Below are 18,404 nucleotides of genomic sequence, written 5' to 3'. Positions count from 1 at the left end.
ATGTCTTAACTCTGATTGTTGTCTGGAGGGTTTGAATTCAGAGCTGCCTCATTGTTGTCAGAGTAACTCTGGACTCCATAGGATGCCCAGGAGCTGATTTTTCCAAGGGATCTCAGGCTTTTACTTCTTTCTGAATGAAGTCTAACCTTCAAACATTCATTAGAAACTGTGTATATTAATCAATTGTACTTCCCAGGGCCCATGTCAGTAATTAGTTTTTTTTTTTTAAAGTAGCGCTTACATATTGGCATGAAGCAGAGAACCAGTAGAGTGGTCTGACTCTACTAGATAGTGCACAGCCACCCCTCCCTCCAAAAGAATTTATTTCAGAGGTCAGCACTGAAGCTACAGCTCAGGGAGAGGAACATGTCTGATCAGAGCACGCAGGAGCAAATGAAGGGGGAGGAAGAGAGAGTGGAGCACATCCTGGCCCACCAAGCCTTGAGGACGATATCCATGCTCAGAGCAGCCAATGAACAGAGAGGAACATATGGCCAGTTCCACTATGAAAAATTACATCCCTCACTGACCCTTAGCCCTATAGGGGACAACACTGGAGACACAGTGTCAGAATTACACCCGATCTTATCATCCACTATGAGAAGTGACATCCCTCACTGACCCTTAGCCCTACAGGGGACAACACTGGTGACACAGTGTGAGATTGCACCCGATCTGACCCCATCACACCGAGGCAAAACACTAAGGGGGTGCAACAGAACAGCAAGGGGAACAGAGCAAGGAAGTCCCAAAAGAGTACCAAAAATAGACTTTGGGGTCAAGGCATTGCACCCTATCAGACTAGACCAGAACACACTCCTAAAGGTCAATAAACAGCCCTTGAGCTATTTATAAACTTTTCTTTCTTTCTTTTTTTTTTTTGTCATTGGCTTTTTGTTGCTATTTTGTTTTCTTATTTTGTTCTGTCTTGGTTTTGTGCATACTATTATCTCTGCAGGTCTAGCTAGATTAGATAGGCTGGATAAACAATATGGAGGAGAAAACAATGGGACTGAAGTTTCCAGGGGGACATGGGAGAGGGGAGAGGGGGAAAGGAAGTGGTGTTAACAAACCCAGGGAAAAGGGAACAACAAATGATCCAGGATCAGTGGTGAGGAGGATGTAAGAGGCCTGGTAGAGCATGATCAAGGGTAATGTAACCAATAGGAATTACTGACACCCAAATGAAGGCTGAGCATGATAGTGGGACAAGAGGAAAGTTAAAGGAAAAAGAGAAAAAAACTAGGAGGCAAAGGGCATTTATAGAGGCCTAAATAAAGGCTTGTACGGATGTAAATATATTTATATATGAGGATGGGGAAATAGATTTATGCACATATATTTATAGGTTTATTATTAAGGTAGCAGATGGACATGGGGCCTTCACTCAAGTACTCCCTCAATGAAAGAATACTTTGTTCTATTAACCTGGAACTCCATGATTCCCACCTTCCCAACACGAGCGCTGAAGACAAAGCAGCTGCATAAGCAAATGTGGTGAAGAAAGCTGATGTTGCCTGGCTATCAAAAGATATAACATCTGAGGTCTTAAAGGCTTGAAGGCAAAAAAGCAGCCATCTAGCTCAGAAGCAACAAAGCCCACATGGAAGGTGCACACCAGCCTGTGTGATCATGAGATGTCGAAGGGATGAGGTATCAGGCATTAAAGAACAAAAAAATCATATAATTGTCAATGAGGGGGAGTGCCGGGTGGGGACCGAAAGCCCATCTGTAAGCAACTGGACATCCCCTTATGGAAGGGTCACGGGGAGAAGATGAGCCAGTCAGAGTACAGTGAAGCAATGATGAAACATACAACTTTCCTCTAGTTCCTAAATGTTTCCTCCCCATCCACTATCATGATCCCAATTCTAACTTACAAATCTGCCTACACCAGAGGATGTACAATGGTACAAATAGGAACTGGAAGCACAGGGAATCCAGGACCAGTGATGAGAGTGGCAATACCAGGAGGGTGGAAGAAGGGTGGGGTGGTAAGGGGGACCCGATTGCAAGGATATACATATAACCTCCTCCCTGGGGGATGGACAACAGAAAAGTGGGTGAAGGGAGACGTCAGATAGTGTAAAACATGACAAAATAATAATAATTTATAAATTATCTAGGGTTCATTGCGGGGGGGTGGGGAGGGAAGAGAAAAATGAGGAACTGATACCAAGGGCTTAAGTAGAAAGAAAATGTTTTGAGAATGATGAGGGCAACAAATGTACAAGTGTATTTGACACAATGGATGTATGTATGGATTGTGATAAGTGTTGTATGAGCCTACGATAAAATGATTTTTAAAAAAAGAGGAGCTGATACCAAGGGCTCAAGTAGAAAGGAAGTGTTTGGAAATGATGATGGCAACAAATGTACAAATGTGCTTGGTACAATTGTTGTATAAATTGTTGTAAAAGCCTTAAGAGCCCCCAATAAAATGATTTATTTTTAAAAAGTAGTGCTTATTATCAGGAAGAATATGTAGTATTATTTATTTGGTTCATTTAAATGGAAGTAAATTTCCTTTTCCAGAAAGTTCTAATATCTGAAGAATTTTATTTCTTTCCATTCCACTCCAGTTCTTCTATTTTCTTTGTGACTGGTATGCATGCAGTACATTCATATATTTGTATCAATACAAATGCTTCTTAATATTATTAAGGAATTATGCATTTCTCTTCCTTTTAATCTAATGTCATACATAGATATAATAACTCCATGATTCAGGACTCAGCTATTTTCCAGATAGAATTCTTCATAACTTTGAATCAAACAAAAAATTATAACTATCTGTAAAATGACACAATTTTCACATGATATATGATACATTTTAAAAAATGCTACTTAAATTTAGAGATTTGTTATAAAGAGAGTTTTAGTTGGACATTCAGATTAAATTTTTCTTAGTGTGATTTTTAAAGAATTTGGACCATAGTTACTTCTTATACAAGGATAAAGATACTCGACAATGTAATAAAACAAGTTTAAGTGTAGAATATTCACATTTTCTGATACTTATATGTAAATTACCTTTCTCACAAAAGGTTCCAGTTTTCATTTAATATACTGAGTTAAAATGTACATCTCTATAAAATGGCCATTAGCATATTCCTATCAATGTTTCCATATCAAAATTGCACAGAACACATTTGCTATTTCATTGTCTCACATTTCATAACGTGTTCTAATCTATTATTTCAGTCAAAGAGCTGAATTTTAACTATAAAATTCACATCTGAAGCATATGGACCCTGGTTTTCTGGACCTATTTAGATATGTCCTCCTAAACAGCGCACTTCTAATGATGGTAAACAGATTGTAAATCGATCTTTTTAAGTCACTTAATAACGTTCTTATTCAATGTTAAAGTTTAGAATTCATAACGTCGGAGGTAAATTTCATTCCTAACAATTATGTACAGAAAATGTCAGATGGCAGTGAGAAGCTCTTGTCCTTCGGCTTGTTTGTTGCACTGTGGTGGGTTGCCTTTGCTGCGATGCTGGAAGGTGTGTCCTCAGTTACTGAAATCTCAGCAGGCACTCAAGGGGGACAGTTTCGGCAGAGTGTCAGCCAAAGAACAGAATAGGGAGAAGTAATAGGCGATCTACTTCTGAAGGATTATCCACTTGAAACATTTTAAATAGCATTTTCAGATGTAGCGCAGATGAGGATTTCAAGTGGGAAGGCACTCAAATTACGACCAAAGAAGAGCTATCTCCTCATAGCAGAGTCAACCAGAATGACACAGAAGGAGGAAAGTTTCAGAACCTTCATTTGTTGATGGTTCCCGTTAGAAGCTAAATGCTTAACCACTGTAGCATCAGGATTCCGTCCTATCATAGTGTAAACTCACTGCCACTGACTCAATTCTGAATCATAAAGACCTTATGAGACAGAATCAAACTGCTCCTATGCTCTTCTGAGGCTGTAAATTTTTAGGGGAATCCAAACCCCCAACTTTCTCCTGTGGAGCAACTGGTGGATTCAAGCTGCAGCCAAGCGTTCAGCCCACGGCATTGCCACACCTCCTCATCCTAGAATAGTGGTTATAAATTGCTTTGTAAATTTTGCTTTGAAATTTGTTATCCATTTAAAAATGGTAATAGTTTCAAACTGTGTCTACCAGGTAATCTGTGAAGTTCCATGAAGATTGTTTCATATAACACTAATTGATTTTTCAAATATGCTTTTAAAAATTCAGGTTTTAATTGCAGAAGTATGCTAGATGAATTTGGAGAGTAATGGTATGTCTGTAATTTATTTTGGCCTAAATATATTCCATGGAAATTTTATATGCACTTAATACATGGAATTAATTTAATCCACACGCCATCAATGCCAAATAAACGAATTTATTGCCATTGAGTTAGTGCTGACTCATAGGAACCCCATAGGACGCAAGGGAGAACTGTGTTTGTAGGTTTATGAGACTTAAACCTGTATGGGAGTAGAAAGCCCCATATTTCTCCCAAGGAGTGGTTTGTGGTTTCTAACTGCTGGCCTGGCAGTTAGCAGCCCAATACAGAACCACTACACCCCTAGGGCTCCTTGTGGCACCCATAGGAGGTAGAAATTATTCTTGTTCTATTTTATAAAGGATAAAATCGAGGCCCAGAAATAGACGTATTTGCAAAGGCAACATTGTTGTATGTAGGGGCGTTGCACTTTGTTCTCATGAAGGCTGATAGGAGACCCTACATTATGAATCCCTCTGTTTGCAGGTGTAAACCTAATCCAGTGCCACCTTGTGGATTCTGCTTCCTAGAGACTCTGCATGGAACTTCTGAAGTTTTTAAATCTTTGCAGTTTCAGGCAGTCTCAACTTTATCTTGAGAAGCAACCGATTGTTTGGACTGCTAACCTGTAAGTTAGAAATCCAACTCTTAACTTATAGCATCACCAGGGCTCCTTAGGGATGCAAACGACTATTTTAGAGGAGATTCTAAATAACATAGTTGCAGTGAAATTATCATAAACTATTAATATTAGTATTAACAGTGATATAAAATGATATAAACAATAATACCACAACTTATTGTGACTATACATGCTCATGTTTCAAATATAAAATCCATATTTTCATTTAAATAAATAAAACCAAGGCAAAGACCTAGAATTTTACTTGCAAATTTCATATCCTATTTGAATAACTTATTATAATTAATACATATATGGTACATCAGAGTGTCTGACTTCTCATATTGCTATTTTTAAGCAAATAAAATAATGTTGGTATTTTAACAAATTGTTAAATTATTTCAAAATTTAAAAATCTGAGTAATGTAAGGAAATATGAGAATATTAAATCATTCAAGTTAAACCTAAAATAGATTGCCTTAATAAGATAAATCCTCTAATTTTATCTCTATAGACTCAGCAATAATTATGAATCATTCCTATAGTACCATGGATACAACTTCAACAATATTTCTGATGAGATGTTATTGAAAATGAACTCATAAGGTAGAATAGAATTAGTCCCTTTCAGTAGGTAATTGCTTGGAGAATTTAATATATTTGGTTTAATGATACATTTCTTATTTAGTCCATGTGTTCACAGTAAATCTACTATATGAAAGACAGTAACTAGTGATGGGAAAAAGTGAAAAGATACCGGGATGTCTGAGGAAAATTTGTATTCAAGGATTCTTTTCTAAAAGGAATGGTGCTTTTGTAAACCTGTCCCAGTCCCATGAAGCCTGCTAGGATACAGGACACAATGAGAAACCACTAGACAGATGGCATTATCAAAATGTGAATCTCAGTTTTGGAGTCATTTGTGGTTTGTCTTCTTTTTAGACATCATCTTTCTAAACATTCAACTTGCAGTTCCTTTGATGAGCTTTGTTGTATACACATGATGTATAGGGCATTAAATTAGACCTAGGGTAAAATTAACTATGGGCTAGACATAATTCTACAACAAACCCCTTTATATATCATTATTTACAGTTGTGGATCGTCCAACGAAGGGCAAATTCAGTATGCTATGAGGGTTCTAATAGGAGACACCCTGGTGTCACCTTATGATTTGTTTTTCTCAGATTCTCAGGCTCAAATTTCTCTTTTGTGTAATATTCTATTAGTCTTGGTGATATGCTATTTTATTTGTCACAAATATAAATGATCATGCATATAAAATATATATCTTAGATAAATAGTCAGGAATATTATGTGAAAGCAGGAAAATCACAAGTCAGAAGATTATGTGAATATACCAGTAATATATGTATCACTATATATGATAATAGACATTACTTGTGACATACAAGAGGTTACCCCCCCCAAAGCCTGAAATTGGGCTGGGCAGAGTGGTGCTTCTATAGAACACATTTTTCCTGCTAAGTGAGCATCAGCAACTTGCCCTGAGTTACTGCACCCAATGGTGTTGCCTGGAAAGATTCTCTGTGGTCACAGTGAATTTTTCATAAAACCACTTTTACTCAAACCTCATTTTTTTGTTTGTGTGATGGCCAATTTAGGAGAACAGTGTGCAGCTGTGAAGTTGTTCCTGCTTGGGAAAAAGGCCACAGAAATTGTGATGATGTTGAACACAGCTTACATGGACAGTGCTATTGGTAAAACTCAAGGGTATGAGTGGTTTTCTCATTTCAAAAAAGGTGAAATATTGATTGATGAAAAACTTCATTCTGGACATCTGTCAACTTCCTGTAGGGATGAAAATGTTGACTCTTGGTGCATTTGGATTTCATTCTACCAGGTCAGACTGTTAATCAAGCTTTATATTTAGAGTGTCTGAAAAGATTGCATAAGAGCATGTGACAAAAAGGGTCTGATTTGTGGCAGATGGGGACTAGTTTTGTCATCACAGCAATGCATCTACTAATGCAGACATCTCAGTGCACCAGATAGCATGCTTCTCTTGCCCCACACACCTAACTCACTTGACCTTGTTCCATGCAGCTTCTTTTTGGTTCCATGAATGCAGAGGGATATGAAAGGACAGTAATTTGACGACGCTAAGGAGATGAAAAAAAAAGGAGGTCCTGTCAGTCACCTGAACAGACGTTTGAAAAATGTTTCCAACAATAGAATTGCAGATTTGACGTGTAAAAGATAGTACTTTGTATTACATAATACTTTGTATTATGTGTAGAAGAGAGTATTTTGAAGGTGATAAAGCTGCTTTGAAGAAAAAATTAATACATAGCTTTAAAAAATTCCTGTTTTTTTTTTGTGTGTGGGGGTGCCCCCTCATATATTTACTGGTGAAATATTAGCATAATTTTCTGTTTTGTGATTTTCCTGCTTTCAGATTCTGTCTCTTTCTTAACAAAATGCATCCCATAATTGTAATATACAATGACCAAATTATTTTTATTAGAGGAATAGCAACATGGCGCCACTAGTAAGGAATGCCTAGGCTCAAATCCCAGTTGTCTCTATGATTTTAGTAAAGTCACAAAAACTCTCTCAGATTTTTCACAAGTACACTGCAGATAATAATAGTACCTTTCTCATTGGATTCGAATCCAAAACCAGAAACCACACTAAGCACTGTCGAGTCATTTCTTACTCATAGTTTCCAGAACGGACAGAGTAGAAGTGCCCCTGCGGGTTTCTGAGACTGTAGGTGTTTCACAGGAGTTGAAAGCCTCAGATCTCTCCTGAGGAATGATTGGTTTCAAACTGCTGACCTTTGAGGTGACAGCCCAACACATAACCATTTTACCACTGGGGCTCCTGGATTAGAATAGTACCTGACAAGTAACAATCACTATCTGTTGTTGTTGTTGTTGTTGAAACCATTGAGTTGGTTCCAAATCATCAGCACACTATGTACAAAGGAACTAATGATATGATATATGTATTAAACTTATATCCCAACGAAGAAAAGTCTCTTTTTTCTTGAACCTCTATTTTTCCAAGCATGGTGTCTTCCTCCAGGAACTGTTCTATATCTTAGTACATGAGCTAAAGTCTGACCATGATCATTTCAAGCTATTGCTAAAGATGTTTTCCTACCGCTTGGCTGGATGCAATAAGACTACAGGTAGAAAGGACAGGCAGTTTTTATGGATAGACCATTTTGTTCATGCCTTACTTATTCCTTTGATCCTCACACCAAGGGAATGTCATGTTTTCCTTGCCTATTCAAAATATATATTTCTAAATCAATGAATGTATATTTTCATTATTTTCTTCGAAAAGATGCCAACATTTTATTTCAGATTCTTTGCTCAAAACATAGCTTGCTGCCACTGCCTTGCCATGTAGAATACATTGCACTGTAGCACAGAGGAGCATACGCTTCTCCTGGCCGAGACAGAACTGAGTGGAGTCTCAAACTGTACAAAGGCAGCTCTGTACCAGTGAGGCACTTAATGGAAGTGCTTGGTCCTCCATCTGTGATCTGAGGGAAAATGTAGATTCCTGTCAATAAACACTTATCCCTTATCATCTTGATTTTAGAAACTAAAGCGTTTGGATACTAAAAAGGCAGTTCTTACAATGGATTTTTGTAGGTCAAAAGCCAAAGTACACTCAATTGATACCATAAACACACACTCTTCAAAATTAACTTATCCCATCCAGGTAATAGAATGATCTTTTTTTTTTCTAACAAGCCATTTCTAAGAATCATATCTGTCATACTTTAATAACAGATAGATGGGCTGATTCTTTTGTAATTACTGATGCCTTCTTAAGCTGAGTTACTGACTACAAGATTCCATTTTGTATCAAAATAAAATCTCCTTAAAAGATTTATCTTCCCTCCAGGCTGATCTTTCATAGACAAGATGTTTCTCATGCACTCCTTACTTGATGATTGCCTTTGATTTTACCTGAATACAAATGTGACTTCTGGTGTGTTAGCTAACAATTCCGCTGTGCTTAGAAGCTATTTCATACCAAGCCGAGAAGATCTTGAGTTGCTATAATGTACAATAGTGAACTCCCACAGGCACATTCTGCTAAATTCTGAAGTCCTCTTGTTTAAATACAATAGTGCAACATAGATCTTTCAATGCCACATTGTGCGCTAACAACTTCCTCTAGGAACTGCCATAGCAGCAAACAATATCTTGTATAGTCTACTGGTTTATGTGATTTGGCGGTGGAGGGGAGCTTTTACTGCTTCTGCCTATTTAATAAAAATGATAAATATTAATATCATCAGTTATTGCTTCACTATATAATGATAGAAAAGTATTCTAATGAACTGATTCAATGAAACAGTGAGTACTGAAAAGGAATATAAGATACATTTTTAAAATTTTATTATATGGTGTCAGTTTCCTTTCATATTACTATTTAAATAAATGAGATTTGATTTAAATGTGATCATATCATATGCTTTTATGATTATATCTGTTTTTAGATAAGGTGTGTATCTTTATTAGTCAGTTTCCCAAGTTACTTGATATGGAAACTAAGGAATTTCATTTTATTGTGTAACCATGTTATTGTGTAGTCAGGGACGTTCAAGAATCACGAGCCTAGAACATGACAAATGTGAAAAATGGAAAAAAAAAGCCTGCCAGGTGGAGATAGTGCTGAGCAAGCTAATTTAGGTTAGGTTTGGCTAGTAAGCACAACTGGGTAATCTCAAAAGCATCTGTTTCCTTTGCTCACTTTTGTAGTCTTAAAACAGACTCCAAGACACCATTGAGTAGTAAACCAATTAGAATGTGCTGAGTAGTTAAGGTTCATAAATAAACAGGCATTATTAAGAATGGCTGAAAAATACACATAAAGCTATTTTTACTGGGTTAAATGTGGAAGTAAATCTGAAGTACAGTATGCATAATGCATAAAATTACATCTTATTTTTAGATGTTCTTTAATTTTTATAATCATTAATGCCTTAAAACTTAAAAAAAAACCGTCTATAATTATGACTTCTTGAAATTGCTTAGTAGGAATGTCTCACAGTTCTTAAAGTCATTGACTTTGAGTTAATATTCAGCAAAACTTAAAAATGATAGTCAAATCTACTAAATTTTAGAGTGTGATTATTAAGCTTTTATGAAAAGTTATGACTCCAGTATACAGGATAAGAATAATAGATTTTTAGCATTCATCTAGAGTTTAGTTTCTCATCTATTTCGTTGTTAATTATGTGCAAATTGCTATTCACAAGGGAGAACTGAAACAAACCTTTTCGCAGCTCTAGCTAGTACCACAGTTTGTATTTTGTATCCAAAATTTCAAATATCATCCACTAATCTACTTGTAAGCCTCATTAACAGTTGATGAAAACATACTGAATTTACTGTGTTATTATTTCAAACACATATCAATATAGTTAATATACAAAGGTCTTGGAAAAATCGTGAAAATATAAAAGAAAAATTTCCCACAAACTCTTTGAAGACTCCTAAGTGTACATACTTACATATATAAATACATACACATATATCTAATGTGCATATGTATATATATGCATTAACTATTAAATGCGCAATTATTATAACACCATTATAGGTAGTAGAAATGATTGTATTCTACCTTCATATTATTGCATTATTATTTAGGTGAAACTTATGCAATCATATCAATGTAGGGACTGGCTTAATCGCTCACAGCCTTTTACTTACACAGCAAACTACTGAACGTGGGTTAAACAATCTCAAAAACATTTTGAGTTAGGGGTCTGACTCTGTTCAACAACCTAGGCTCCAATCTACTACTAGCTGATGACTTCCATCACATTATTCAACAATGACTTCACAGTATTTACTTTTCGTTTATTTATTTATTATTTTTTAAAAAAAATTCTCAGGGGAGACTGCGAACGCAGACGCCCACTACCACAAATTATACAGTTGAGTTTCCTGAATTTGGGGAAATCGCAGAGGTCAGCACACCTGCAGTGCAATGGGTGAGCCTCACCCTGGGAAAACCACCTTCCTGTATTTATTTTTCAAATGATAATAATATTGTTTACTATTGCTGTTTACTATGTATTATTTTCCTTAAAACAATGATGCATACATTGATTGTATATCATCAGCCTAGGGCCTATCATAACAACACTAACTGAGTGATTGTTAGGTATTTTTGTTGTTAGCTTCCTGTCTAATTCCCAAATCACTTAATGGCAATACCCTGCCATCAATGCCATTTATTCTGGAGTCATTGTTTCCACTTATACATACATGGCATTTAATTGCCCGTTCGTATTTACCTCTCAAATGAAATTGTTTCACTTATTGTGTATTCTAATATTTACTATTTGATAGACCTATAAATTGCCATGTGTTTATACCATTGATTACCATGGTACAAACACAAAATTGCTTCCTGATCCATAGACTCATTGATTATGGCACTGCCTGTTGAATTAATTAGGGATGACATTCAGGAACATTTATGGCTACTGATGTTGGATGTTTGACTTACTATTAAGTTCAGTCATCAAAAGTAAAACAACACATATACAAAATTCAAATAAAATATGTAACAAAAGTACTTACATGAAAACTATCTGCTGCTTAAAAAAAACTAAGAATTGTGTGCAGCATATCTAGGTCAACAATGGGATATGACTCTTGCAACATTTCCTATAATTTTCATTATAAGATGCTTTCTTTGACTAATTCTACTTTCTTCAAATAGAGTTTTAAATTATGCTTTCTTTAAACATAACTTTTAATTTCTACTTGAGTTTGCTCTCCAGGAATGCTGCAGGAAATAGAAGAAATCAACTTTGGAATGTAGGAAACTAGCAAAGATTGGTACCTCAAATATTAGAAATGTTTAGTAGATGAGTGTATGTGTATGTATTAGCAACATGGAAAACCTAATGGCTGCTAAAATATTGATTACAGAAAATATCTATTTTACAATATGCTTTTGGCAACTATCATGTCTACTATGAAAAAGAGTGATGGAAAATCTTGTCACGAACAACAATAATGTATTACTTTATTTTTCAATTAAAAGTGGTTTGCTCCTTGACAAACAAACCATAAAATGAAAACAGAAATACTTGATCTTGTCTTCCCTTTTCCTCCGTCCTCTTCCTCCTGCTGCTCCTCCGTTTCATCTTCTGTCTCCTCTTTCTCCTTTAGGATCCTCCCCCCGCAACCCTCCTATGTTACCTCTTCCATCTTCATCATCCTCTTCTTGGTTTTCATCCTCTTTTTTCCTCCACTGTTTCCATTTTTATTACTTACAAATTATGGACAACCAGGAAAGTTGCATAAATCTGCGGATGTCAGTTTATTATCTATAAAATATTGATAATTGCTTGTAGACTTACAGTAAAAAAATGTTAGCGTGATATCTAACAGCAGATGGGAAACAATTGGATGAAAATTAGAATTGGCATGAATTAATCACGATCACAGGTAATAGGTGAGGGGCCATTTAAAAATATCTTTTAATAGACTGCTTAAACATAATTACATCCCAATACTTAGGGCCATCGAGTTAATTCTGACTCATAGCTATACTCTAGAAGAGAGAAGAATGACTCTTTTGCATTTCTGAGACTGTAAATCTTTACAAAACAGAAAGCCTCAGTTTCCTCCCTCAGTGGCTGGTGGTTTCAAGCAGTTAACCTTGCAGAAAGCAGGTCAATGCATAACCCACTATTTCACCAGGGATCCTTTAAACCTCAATTATTAATATCAAAGTACATGTGAACAATAACTCTAATAGGTGGTAAAGTGAAATGAAAATGTGCTGGGTACCATTTCACTATACAAGGTATGGTATGAACTTGAAGTGATTGAAATAGCTAAAGTGGTTGACACAAGCCAGAAGTGAACTCCACTTTGCCCTAAAGCCCTGTTTCTGCTTCGTAAGCTCCATAATGAATCATATCCATGACCTAAATAGTTTGTCTAAAACATTGTGAAGTGGTCCACCCCAAAAGTTGCAGGAAATTCAAGAAATCAGCTCTTGAATTTAGGAACCTAGAAATAACTGAGTACCTCAGATATTAGGAATTCTTGACAGATGAGTCTTACAAAAGTATTTTGAATGACCAAATGACCAAATGTAAATCCATACTTTTCCCATCTCTGTACAACCCTATAAATGTTTATAAAAGATTTACACTTTACAGTTATTCTTCTTCTCAGAATACCATGTTAAATTTTTATTTTGATGCTTCGTAATTTCCACATCATTGAATATGAATAAAACTCTCTGTTTCACATTTAATAGTAGTTTAATATGGTTTGAAAATAAATGGTGATAAATAAAAGGTTGATATTCAAAATCCTGGGGTAATCATAACAAAACAAAACAAAAAGGCAAACAAACAAACAGTCAAAATTATGTTGATAGTGGAGATAAAGTAGATTCCTAAAATGAATACAACATTTTTTAATAGGAAAAGAAAATGCAGGTAAGTTGAAACAAATGTAGCAGTATTCTCCCCAAATCTAAAGCAGTTCTACTTTGACCTAGAACTGGTATGAGTCAGAATTAATTCAATAGCAATGGTTTGGTGTCAATCTTGCAAGCTGAAGCAGGGAACTGCTAAGGCAGCTGCACCCTGGTATGACCATCACAAAGCAAGAGACCCGAGAGCTAGAAAGGCGAGGCTCACCACCCATTTATCCCTTTGCCTTTCAATTAGCCCCACATGGGTTTATCGGCCAGGTTGGCACAATTAACTAACTCAAGTACTAAGCATAAGCATTTTAAGGAGAGTACCATGAACTAGAATCAGCACAATACCAGTTCCTGTAAGGGGTCAGTCAAATCTACCTCAACCAAAAGTGGAGCACATCCTGGCCCACCAAGCCCTGAGGATGATATTCCCTCTCAGTGCAGCCAAAGAAAAAGGACCATGGGATTGGACCCACTATGAGACACAACATCCCTCACTGACCCACAGTGCTGTTGGAGACAACACTGAAGATAGAGTGCGGGATCTGATCAGACTCCACCAAACTGAGGAGAAACACTAAGAGTGTGCAACAGAACAGCAAGGGGAACAGAGCAATGAAGTCCCCAGGGAATTTCAAAAATAGACTTTGGGACCAGAGCGTAGCACCCCATCAGAATGGACTGGAAAACATTCCTAAAGGACAACAAACAGACCTTGAACTAGTTACAGGATTTCGTTGTTGTTGGGTTTTTTTTGTTGCTTTGTTTTGCTCTTATTTTTTGTGAGTATTATAATCCCCGCAGGTCTATCTAGATAAGATAGGCAGGATCAACAATATGGGGGAGAAAACAATGAAACAATGGTTCTGGGGGGACATGGGAGAAGTGGAGGCAGGGGAAAGTAAATGGGTGTTAACAAACCCAGGGACAAGGGAACAACAAGTGATCCACAATTGATGGTGAGGAGAGTATAGGAGGCCAGGTAGGGCTTGATTAAGGGCAATGTAATCGAGAGGAATTACTGAAACCCAAATGAAGGCTGAACATGATAGTGGACAAGAGGAAACTAAAAGGAAATAGAGGAAAGAACTAGGAGGCAAAGGGCATTTATAGATGTCTAAATACAGGCATGTACATATGTAAATATATTTATATATGATGATGGGGAAGTAGATCTATGTGCATATATTTATAGGTTTATTATGAGGGTAGCAAATGGACATTGGGCCTCTAAGTACTCCCTCAATGCAAGTGCTCAAAATAGAACACTTTGTTCTATTACACTGGCATTCCATAATGCTTGCCTTCCTGACACGATTGCTGAAGACAAAGCGGATGCATAAGCAAATGTGGTGAAGAAACCTGATGGTGGCTAGCTATCAAAAGATATAGCATCTGTGGGCTTAAAGGCTTGAAGATAAACAAGCGGTCATCTAGTTTAGAAGCAACAAAGCCCACAATGGAAGAAGCACACTGGCCTGTGTGATCATGTGGTGTCAATAGGATCAGGTATCAGGCATCAAAGAACAAAAAATCATAACACTAGGAATAATGGGAGTGTGGAGTGGAGACTTAAAGCCCATCTGTAAGCAACTGGACATCCCCTTACAGAAGAGTAGCGGAGAGGAGACAAGCCAGTCAGGGTGCAGTATAGCACCAATGAAACATACAACTTTCCTCTAGTTCTTTAATATTTCCTCCAGTGCCCACAATCATGATACCGATTCTACCTTACAAATCCGGCTAGACCAGAGTATGTGCCTGGTAAAGATAAGAGGTGGAAACACAGGGAATCCAGACACATAAATCCTTAAGGACCAATAATGAGAATAGCGATTCCAGGAGGGTAAGGGTAAGGTGGTGGGGAAAGGGGAACCAATCACAATGATCTACATATGTCTCCCTCCCTGGAGGATGGATAACAGAAAAGTAGGTTAAGGGAGACATCTGACAGGGTAAGACATGAAAAATAATAATAATTTATAAATTATCAAGGGTTCGTGAGGAAGGGAGGGTGGGGGAAGGAAGAGGAAAAATGAGGAGCTGATACCAAGGGCTCAAGTGGAAAGCAAATGTTTTGAGAATGATGATGGCAACAAATGTACAAATGTGCTTGACACAATGGATGTATGTATGAATTGTGATAAGAGTTGTACGAGCCCCCAATAAAATGATTTTAAAAAATCCTACTCAACTTTTTCACTTCTCTACTTTTTCACTTCTCTTTTTCAGCTGAGTTGCCTAACCCCCTGCAATGGATAGAGGAAACCCACCGGAATTTTTAGACAGCACTCCTAAGTCATTGGTCTAAGGGAATGAGAGGGAGAACTAACAGGATGTGGTTCAGCATGCAAGTCAGGTAAATGTCTAAATATGAAGGTTTCCATTTAAGAAATGTCTGGGTGAGGTCTGGAAAGGTCAAATAAGAGAACATCCCTCTGTCTTCTTCAAACCGTGCCATCTCCAGACAAGCAAGCTGCTGGACCTGGTCTTCCTCAGATGGACTCTGGGACTGCTACCCTCCCTATTAGGACCCATCTGCTCTTAGTGTCCAGGGAGGGTATTTAAAAGTCCATTCACAACTTCATTGTGAATTACAAAGTGGGCTTATTACCAGTCTAGGTACATGTCAGTGACTGTTTGGGGATTCCCAGATCACTTGTGTACAGGTTCACTTGAAAAATATTCAGTAAGTACCCTGTAATTTAAGAGCCCCTATGACTTCTAAGTTCATTTCCCCTTATCTTATTAAATTATTTGGTTGGGAAAGAGGAGACTTTTAAACTCTATCATTCCATTCATATAAACTTCGAATTTACAGCTCGAAATTTAATCTGATACCACTTTATGGTTTGTCAGATTATGTTACTTAATTTACATTTATGGTCACCTTAGAACTAGATATACTTACATCATTCTTATGTTTTTGAAAACAAATAAAGCCTCTCCAATAAATCACATATCTTTCAAAAATAATACTGCAACACTACGAGTTTTGCTAGCTTCAATTAACCCCCAAAATAAATGTTTGTGAATAGCATCTGATTGCCATATCAAATGCTACAGAAAGATACATTCCACCTTCAGTGTCTTTTCTGAAGATCAAACATTTCCTCAAACTGTAACATTTTAATAAATAACACCCTCCATCCATTATTTTTACTCTTAAATAGAAATTTTAATGAATTCATCCTTTCTGACATTTGCATTTGTCTTTAAATGCCACAAGATAACGGGGTTTTAATCATTGCAAATAGCTTTTTAATTATAGATCTAATTGCTTTTGCAGAAGGTTAAGCTCTACAAACAGGAATAAAACTGTTTGCTTGCACTTTGTGTGAAGAGTGATGCCATTCCACTGATTAGGTATTGGTCAGTTTTTCTTTTCCCTGTATTTTTAGTGTAAAAAAAAATCCAATAAAGCCCCCCAAAACGAGCAAGGTTTTAAGTAATTTTGACATTATGTCAGGTGAACCAAGCAAGGTTATTTTAATTAATTATAGCACAAACGAGGAAGCAAGAAATATTCAGTAAAAGAAATAGTGGCTTCAGTGGGGCGAAGGGAGTGCAGAAGGGTAGCAAAGGGAGCAAAGTAACCAAGTCCCCAAGGGATCCTGAAAGTAGACTTCTGACTTTGGGGACAGCGCTTGGCATCTCATCATACTCGACTGGAAAACATTCATAAGGGTCAGCAGACAGACCTAGAACGATCTATAACTACCCCCACCCCCTCCATTCTATGTCTATCTATATGAGGTAATCAGGACAAACAATCCTGAGTAGGAAACAATGGGACCGGTGGTCGGGGGGACACAGGAAAGAGGGGGTGTGGACCACCGGGAGTGGGGAGCCAACAAACTCAGCGACAAGGGCACAACAAGAGACCTAGAATTGATGGTGAGGAGGGCATATAATACCTGGGGTGGGGGCAGGGGGTATTTCAAGTGCAAGATATCGGAGAGGAATTACTGGGAGAAGAATGGAGGGTGAGATTGACAGTGGGACAGGAGGAAAGTGAAAGGAAATGGAGGAAAGGATTAAGAAGCAAAAGCTATTACTTTTGGTTATAGGCATATATATTTAAATATATCAATTTATAATGAAAGGGATAGAGGTCAATGTACATATATTTATATGTTAATTATTAAGATCGCAGGCAGACTTTGGGTGTCTACTCAAGGCCTCTCTAAACACAAGAGCCCTTTGTTCTAATAATCTGGCACTCTTTGATACTCATTCTTCTGATAAGATCTCTGAGGACAAAATGGGTGCTTAAGCAAATGTGATGAAGAAAGCGGGTGGTGGCCCGCTACCAAAAGACATAATGTCTGGGATCCTAACAACTTGAAGTTAAACAAGCAGCCATCTATCGGGAAGCAAACAAGCCCAAATGGAAGAATCACACCAGCCTGTGTGATCATGAGGTGTCGACGGGATCAGGTTTCAGATATCAAACTATCCAAAACAAACAGTTATATCAATGCCAAAGAGGTGGTTTGGAGTGGAGCTGCAAAGCTAATCTGTAGACAATTAGACACCCCCCCACAGAAGGGCTACAAGGAGGGGATGATTCAACCAGGGTGCAGTATAGCACCTGCAAAACACATATCATTCTTGTTCTTAAATGCTTTCTTCCCATCACTACGATGACAAGGTAGTTATCAGTAGAACTACCAGATAGACCGGCATACGCACATTGGTACAGATAAGAACTCTCAACATATGGGATTCAGGACAGATAAAACCCTCAGAAACAATAATGGGAGTAGTGATATCAGGAGGGTAGGGGGACAGTGTGTAGGGGTGTATATAGAAATGGGGAATCCATTACAAGTTTGGATCTATAACCCTCCCTCCAAGAGGTACAAATAACAGAAATTTGGTTGAAGGGAGACAATGGACAGTGTAAGACACTACATAACTATAATAATATATAATTGATCAAGGAATCACAAGGTGGGAGGGAGGGGGAGGGAGGGAAAAAGAGGAGTTGATACTAAGGGCTTAAGTAGAAAGCATATATTTTGGAAATGTTGATGGCAGCATATGTAGAAGTGTGCTTAATACAATTGAATGATGGATTATTATAA

The 18,404-nt window shown here is 37.3% G+C and overlaps 1 pseudogene; it reads right to left on the bottom strand.

Annotated features, from left to right (window-relative positions):
* Window positions 1-10,749: 10,749 nt before the first annotated feature.
* Window positions 10,750-10,888, bottom strand: LOC115871729 (annotated as a pseudogene).
* Between the last annotated feature and the right edge of the window lie 7,516 nt (window positions 10,889-18,404).

The sequence above is a fragment of the Echinops telfairi genome, unplaced genomic scaffold, assembly GCF_000313985.2.
Source record: "Echinops telfairi isolate 266 unplaced genomic scaffold, ASM31398v2 ScPeMD7_7400;HRSCAF=8409, whole genome shotgun sequence".
Taxonomy (NCBI): domain Eukaryota; kingdom Metazoa; phylum Chordata; class Mammalia; order Afrosoricida; family Tenrecidae; genus Echinops; species Echinops telfairi.
Note: the sequence above shows the minus strand (reverse complement) of the source record. Positions and strands in the feature narration are given on the sequence as shown.